Source organism: Phoca vitulina, unplaced genomic scaffold (assembly GCF_004348235.1).
Source record: "Phoca vitulina isolate PV1807 unplaced genomic scaffold, GSC_HSeal_1.0 scaffold3, whole genome shotgun sequence".
Classification (NCBI taxonomy): Eukaryota; Metazoa; Chordata; class Mammalia; order Carnivora; family Phocidae; genus Phoca; species Phoca vitulina.
In genome coordinates this window covers 91,121,687-91,130,241 of record NW_022589706.1, presented here as the reverse complement: position 1 = coordinate 91,130,241, position 8,555 = coordinate 91,121,687, and the positions used below count along the sequence as shown (strand labels likewise).

General features: G+C 33.5%; 1 non-coding gene across 1 annotated transcript; it reads right to left on the bottom strand.

Moving 5' to 3' along the window:
- Positions 1 to 3,061: 3,061 nt before the first annotated feature.
- LOC116630380 lies at positions 3,062 to 3,202 on the bottom strand. Its single transcript, XR_004298963.1, has one exon. It is a non-coding gene; the product is annotated as a U4 spliceosomal RNA (small nuclear RNA).
- Positions 3,203 to 8,555: the final 5,353 nt, after the last annotated feature.

Here is an 8,555-nt window from a genome sequence, read left to right as displayed (position 1 = left end):
ATTTCCAAAACCTCGAAACCCCCTGTTATGACCTGTGTGTCCTGACAGGGGTGGACCTGTTCCCCTCTCTTTTCTATGTTCTAACCAGGGGATCATTTTGTTTTTCATGTGCAATATGCTTATTAGATTTCTTCTAAACCTGGATATCTCTCTTCCTAGAATTCTTTATTCTCATATCTACATGTATTTGGCTGCCTCTTGGTTTCAGTTCTAATGTCATTTCTTTGTTTAGACTAACCTTGAGTAGACGAATTAAAAATTTCCATCATAACTCTAGCATTTTTCCATGTTTTTATGTTCTCATAGCATCTATCACTATCTGAAATGTCAATTTATCTGTTTACATGTCTAATATGCCCTCCTCTCTCAATTTAGGTATCACAAGAACAGATATTCACTGCTGTAACATCAGCTTCAAGGACATAATTGTGTAAGACACATGGAAGGTGCTTAATCTAAGGCATTAATATGTGCAAATCATGAGTTACAGGCTATTTTTTTTTTTACATGTTTGGGATGGAGTTAATAGTTTCTTTAGGTAAAATAAGTCTATGCATTTTTTTTAAATCTCAAGAATTCATTTCTTTTCATAGAAACTCCCTGTCAACACATAACCTTTGGAAACTTCAAAAATACTTTTACTGGAAAAGTCAAGGAAGATTAGATGAATTGGGCCAAGTAGGCAGAACCTCCAAAATGGTCACTGTCTGTTCACATGAAAGGTAAAGGCTTATGATCTGTAAGTCTTGATGAAGACTGAGAACAGATAATGTTCTTGTCATAAGGTTGAGGTAAAATATATGGAGGCTTATTGAAAGCTTTAGATCTGATAATTGACTCAGTCTAAATAAAGGGATAGTTTATGGACTGAGGACTTAAACCACAGCCTCCTGACAGGGTGGGGAGTGGGGGGTGGAGGTGGGGGCACAGGCAAAGTCAAGTTCCAATGCACTGAGGTTCCAGAAAAGCAGATTGAGATTCGAGGACTGAGCCTAATTTTCATATAGGAAATGGAAAGCTAACCAAAAACTCAAGATTAAGGCAACTGTATGGCCTGGATGAGGATGGCTGGAGATAGAAAGACTGGAGCTCCTCCTTGGGTGCTCAGGCGCCTGGACCCTGCAGACTATGAGATCACCCAGGATGGTAAAACAAAGTCGATTTTACTTTAGGGCATAAAATTTTCTTCTGATTATAGGGGAAACTGATAGGAATAATACTAACACAAAATAACATAAGCAAAAATGTACATGATCTTATTTTTTAGTTAAATCAACAATGAAATAAGTGAAATAAAAGCAGTAACGAAGACAGTACATCATTCCAAACTAATGGGACTTTTAATAACATTAATATGTATTAAAAAGTTACTATATAATATCTATCAGCATTTAAAAATATAAATTATGTTATATAAAGACTAAGTAAAATCCTACGTATAACATGATATTTGAAAGGTTACTAAAAGCTGACAAAAAATTAAACCATTTCACTTGGGATAAATACTATGCATTGCCATCATTTAAAATCGTCTAAGTTCCTGGCAAATTTATGCAAACACACACAAAATAACCAGTAAAAGAAATAATTTTTGCCGATCTGTTTTTATACCTGACCAATCCAACAGTATTTTACAAACTGAATAATTTTTAAAATGTGATAAGGTGGCTGGATACAGAAATATTCTACAAAAAATAGGTTTGTCTACTTGAACAAATAAGACTTATTCTCATTTTCATTTCTAAGTACAAGTACTTAGAAATGTCAGTAGAATTTATCAGGACCTATATGAAGAATATGAAGTGATAATGAAATGTAAAATAAGGTCTGAACAATTAGCAAGATATACCATGTTTATGTATTCTCTGTGCCTTTCTTTCAAGTGATATAAATTTCATTCATTCTAATTAAAATTTTGTCTCTCAGTCTTAGAAAAAAAATCTTAAAATATGGAGTACGCTTGTGATGACCACTGGGTGTTGGGTAGAAGTATTGAATCACTATACTGCACACCTGAAACTAGTATTACAATGTGCGTTAACTAACCGGAATTGAAATGAAAACTTCTTTAAAAATCTGATTATAAAGTGAACTAAGACCAAGATTAGGTTAGGGATCTTGCCTTACCAGCTAGCAGAATATATGATAAAATCTGTGTGATCAACATGCCCTAAGGACAACAAAAAAAATAGATCACAGGATACGTATCAGAAATCAAGCAGATATAAGAGAATTCAACTATTATAAAGATGTTGGTTTAATACAGAGACCATGAATAAGTTATTTGAAAGAAGGTATTGGCACCAATACATAACTAGAAAATAAATGGGTCCTTAAGTTACCTCATACACAAAATTAAATCAAGTTTTTTGGTACATGTATCTGTTTTGTTATAAACTCTGCTCCCCGATCCACTACAAGGGAAGTTCCTTTTTCTGCAAACCAGACAACCCGTATTTGCTCTTCCATTTTTATTTAGTTGCTCCTCAGTCTCCTCCTAGACTCAATCCTATCTAGTTTATCAAAAGAGAAATTATTCTTACAAGCAAATCTCCTGGTCTGGCACTTAGATCAGAATATTCTTGGAATATGTATATACATTAGTATAAAAGAAAAACAGTGACCCTTGAGAAACAAGTTAGAAAACACACTGAAAATATTAAATACTTGAAGTAAACCCTGCCTCACATTATTTTGGTTGATCAGATTAATCACTTTGATTGCTACCTCAGGACCACACATATTTCTTACCAAATATTTCTCATTTAACTATATGTGTGAATGATATACTTTTAATTTCCAGAAAATCAACTGCATTTATCTTTATGGTAGTATCCAAATTGAGATGGACCCATGCACCGTACTTTCTGGGTTTTTATGGTTACTACATACATGAAAATGCTTTCTCCTGCTAGCTGTATTTGAGGTGTACTTATTATTCATGTTGTCACTCAAAGATAGCATAAGACACACATGGTTCAAAACCCTCTCTAGTGATGTAGTTTAGTTATCTGATCTCCCTTTTTCTCAGATCTTATTTGGCAGCATGGAGAAGACTGCCCTTTTGAGAAAAAATTAATAAATTCACAATATTGTCTCTTCCTATTATTTCATCAGTACGTTTTTAGGAAAAGTGTTCAATTAGCAATAATCATGCCTCGGATAAATCTCACTGGCTACGATACTGCTACTGTGCAAAGCTTCATCAGTACATTTTTAATCAAAACTCATCTTTACAGTAAAACAGTGGCATGCCATCTCAAGAATAAACCCCAAACTGCTTTATAAAAAATAACCTAATTCTGTTCTGTGTACAAAGCCTTGACTTATTTTATGTGTGTTTTTAATATTTGGATTATATGGATGTATGTGTGTTTTTAATATTTTGATTACAATCTAAATAAGTAAGATCTTAGATACATGTTAGAATCATGATTTTTTTCCTTTCGATTATCATTTTGTGTATATATTGATATATATTACATTAACATTGATACTTTTTAAAAGAATTTTCCTTGTGATTAATAGCTTTATTTATTTTATATTCATTGGGAAAAAGATGGTCTCTTCAACACATGGTGCTGAGAAAACTGGACAGCAACATGGAAAAGAAAGAAACTGAACCACTTTCTTATACCATAGACAAAAATAAATTCAAAATGGATTAAAGACTTAAATGTGAGACTTAAAACCATAAACATTCTAGAAGAGAATACAGGCAGTAACCTCTTTGATATTGCCTGTAGCAATCTCTAGATAGGTCTCCTGAGACCAGGAAAAAAAAGCAAAAATGAACTACGGGACTTCATCAAGATAAAAAACTTCTGCACAGTGAAGGAAACAATCAACAAAACTAAATGGCAACCTCCAGAATGGAAGAAGATACTTGCAAATGATCTATCTGATAAAGGGCTAGTATCTAAAATATATAAAGAACTTATTCAACTCAACATACACATAAAAAACAAGCGACTTAAAAATGCTCAGAGGACCTGAATAGATGTTTTTCCAAAGACGACATCCAGATGGCCAACAGACACATGAAAAGATGCTCAACATCACTGATCATCAGGGAAATGCAAATGAAAACTACAATGAGATATTAACTCACACCAGTCAGAATGGCTAAAATCAACAACACAGGGAAAAATGTTGTTAGTGAGGATTTAGAAAAAGGGGGACCCTCTTACACTATTGGTGGGAATGCAAACTGTTACAACTATCCTATGATCTAGCAATTGCACTACTACAAAGGATACAAAAATACTAATTCAAATGGACACGTGCGCCCCAATGTTTACAACATTATCAACAATAGCCAAATTATGGGAAAAGATTAGATGTCCATCCACTGATGAATGGATAAAGAGGTGGTATCAATACACACAATGAATATTACTGAGCCATCAAAGAGAATGAAATCTTGCCATTTGCAATGATGAGGATGGAGCTAGGGTGTATTATGCCAAGCAAAATAAGTCAGCTAGAGAAAGACAAATACCACTGGATTTCACTTGTACGTGGAATAGAAGAAACAAAACAGATGAACATAGGAGGCAATAAAAAGAGGCAAACCAGGAAAGAGACTTAATTATAGAGAACAAACGGAGGGTTACTGGAGGGGAATTGGCAGGGGGATGGGTTAAATGGGGGATGGGGATTAAGGAGGGCACTTGTTGTGATGAGCACTGAGTGATGTATGTAATTGATGAATCACTAAATTCTACACCTGAAGCTAATATTAAACTATATGTTAACTAACTGAAATTCAAATAAAAACAAAACAAAAAGAAAATATGTATTATTTTATGTATTCTTTGTATTTCCAACATTTTGGTAAGGAAATTCTACATTGGCATTTAGACATTTGAAAATGCATCGTTGGGCACCTGGGTGGCTCAGTTGGTTAAGCGACTGCCTTCGGCTCAGGTCATGATCCAGTCCCTGGATTGAGTCCCACATCGGGCTCCCTGCTCAGCAGGGAGTCTGCTTCTCCCTCTGACCCTCCCCCCTCTCATGTGCTCTCTCTCTCTCAAATAAATAAATAAAATCTTTGAAAAAAAAAATGCATCGTTACTTTTCTGACTTGCAAAACAGAAAACGATCACTATCCACACTTTAAGTTATAAAGTGATCATGTAGACAATTCACCATTTGTTACTGTAAGTGCTAAAGATTATAAGAATCCTCCATGTGGACAAAACTTAGATACAACATGTTTAATTTCCATATTGTTAATGCTTTATACATTACAACTGTAGAACACAATTCAAAGGTATTAAAACAAAAAATATTTTTTCCTTATTTGAATATATCAGATTTGGGCATCTTTTAGTGGAGGGGAGAGAGAAGTTTCAGCCTGTCATAGTACCTGCTATTTACATATTTGATATATATAGATTTTATAAGTTTTGTAGAAAATGCTTACATTATAAGTTTAAAAGGCTAAATCACTGAGTAATTAGCATACACAGTTCATTATGGGCAGTCTTGGCTTTCTTGTGTACATATTCTTAAATTTTACCTGCAGGTGATAAATATAATGATATGAAAAATATGTACAACTTTAATATAGTATTTCAAAATTGTTTAAGTCATTGTTTGGCTTAAAAATAGGTACATACTACATAATAAGTATAAAATTTCTCAATCTAAAAATTAAGAAACTTACATCTTTATAATAAAATAATCTCACCCAGGATGAGGAAAATAATTTTATAAAGAGTGTTTGCATTATGTAAATGAAATAATTTTAACGAAAAAGAAAAAATCTAAATAAACTTTCAATCTTATAAATAGTCCTATTATTCAGTATTTCAGCGGAAAAGGACAAAAGGGAATTTTTCTTTCTTTTAAAATACATGTATAAATGGAGAGCTTCATCATAGGAATGAAATATTCAAAAACACTCCTTGAGTTTAGATAACATCGTTTCCCTTGCTCATCTCCAGTATTTCATGATTTTTTTTTTGTTTTTTTCCTAGTCTCATTTGTCTTTCTGAATCCCTGTTGAGAAGTTAAAATATTTTCTGAGTATATAAAGGTCTGTTCAGGACAGACTGATGATATAGCTAAGACGGTCTCATGCATGCTGAAGAAAAATATATATATTGATAACTGAAAATTAATACTCCCATATAAGAGACTAAAACACTTAAGTCTTCAGAAATTACTTTGGTTTCTGACAAAGTTATTTTTTTTTCAGGTTTTTGTAGTATCTTTCTCAACTGAATTTCTCCTTCACGTTACTCATTCACTGCCTGCAGACATTTCTAAGTGTTACTTCCCGGTGGAATATCATCTCTTCTTCTTAGGACGATGTCTAACAGTTCAGCAACCACAGAAAGATTGTGTAAGTTTTAAGGAAGATTATTTTTCTGTACCAGTTAATGACACTGGCGTTGAAGAATAGCTGAAGGTATTTAGGGAAATCATTCCCGTTATGTTCCCAAGAGATGGAAAAATGCTTTCTATGAGAAAACAAAGAACTAAACCAAAATTCCTTAAAAACGTCTGATAACAAAATTTTTTAAACTTATTTCTTCCATCTGTCCAAAATGTAAAAGCAGTTTTTATTTTTCTTCACAATAATGGCATTCCAATAGTGATAATCACTTCATCATGTACACATGTGGTAATATATGTATATAAGATTACATAGTACAGAATAAATGCTACCCTTGGTCACACACACACACACACCCCTTCCAGACACCGAGATCTGTGAGGGCACTGGCCATGACAAGTTTTCTTGCATGCAGGAATAGTAAACGTACACATTTATGTGCTTAGTGAGTAATTATTCTATTAGTACTAAATATTAAAGGTACCTACCAACTTCAGCTTAAATGTTTTAACTATCATACCTTATGCCTAGCAAAGGGGCTCTTGTTCATTTCCCAAACTCCTGAATAAATGCATTTTGACATTTGTCCTATGGAACTACAGTTTAAATGCTCTGGAAAACTTCAGTAAAGGTTTCATTTAATTAAAACAAAACAAAAATGAAGGAGAGTGATGTCCTTGAAAAATCACTCCCTTCCATTTTTCCCTGTGGGTATTTACAAATTTTAATTTCTGATAGATACCATAGTATATAACTAGTGATCAAAACACTTAATAAATGAACTATGTCCAGGAGAAGGCAAAATTGAAGTTCTGAATGACAGAAGCTCATTAAAGTTAATAGATATTTGAAAGTATAATCAGCAATGATTTGCTCAGAAATATCTAAGTTAAAAAGATTAAAGAAACAAGGCACTTGTTTTATAATATAGATTTTTATTAAGCAACATATGACTGAGACTGGTTATTAAAGAAAAAAATACCATTGGTGGCAGAAATAAAGAACTGTAAGAGGAAAAGAATTGCAATTTTTAAAAAGTTCCTCTTGAGCCACAACAGGGAAGAAGAAAGTCTTCATGGTGACATTGTCTGGGAAGAGGGTTTTCAGCCTCTCATGACCTTTCTCATTGCCCCAGTGTACAGTTTAGCTCTTGACAGCCTGATTACCAAAGTTATCAGACTTCCCATGCATACAAAGGGGAAAATCCTCATAATGCCTCCCTCCAAAATAGAAACATTCAGTCTCATATTTTCAAGTATCATCAAGTAACATCAGTTTGAGAAACAGCTTCTTACAAACAATGGCAATTTTCGTCCAAGGGAGAATTTGATCGGCTATTTCTTGAGAGGGATAGCACATTCTGGTAGGCCTACTTTGATTCAATGAAAATTTAAGTTGGTTTGAAATACTATTAGTTAGCATTTAAAAAAAAAAATCTCTATTAAGACTTTTTGACTAGCTTTACATTCATAGCAAAAATGAGAGGAAAGTACAGAGATTTCCCATATAACCCCTACTCTCATGCATGCATGGCCTCCCCCATGATCAACATCCCCCACCACAGGGGCACATTGTGTATTTCTTTTCTGAGGTGTCTGCTAAGGTCTTTGGCCTATTTTTCAGTTAGGGTGCTTTTATATTGTTGAGTCTTAAGAGTTGTTTGTATATTTTAAATAATAGTCCCCCTGACTTTCTGCTTGCCAGGTGAATCCATTTGGATAAAAGCTGTCAGTTGTCAAAGCCTCCAACTATAATAATGGATTTATCTATTTTTCCTACAGTTCTATCAGATTTTCCCTCACCACAGTCTTGACACTTTGTTAGACACAGACTTTAAGGACTGATAGGTCTTCATGGACAACTGAGCCATTTATCATTATGTAATGTCCTTCTTCATCACTGTCAACTTTACTCACTGAAGTCAGCTCTGTGTGCAATTAATATAGCTACTCTTGTTCTTTATGATTACTCTTAGCATGGTATATTTTCACCACCCGTTTACTTACAATATGCATCTTTATACATAAAGACAATTTGTCTTTTAACTGGGGCTTTTAGACTATTGATGTTTAGTCATTATTGGTACAGTTGGATTACCATACATCTATTATGGTTTTCTATTTGCTGCCCTGGTTTTTTGTTCATTTTATCTTCTACTACCTTCTGTGAATTTTATTGAAGATTATATAATTTCATTTTTTAGCATATA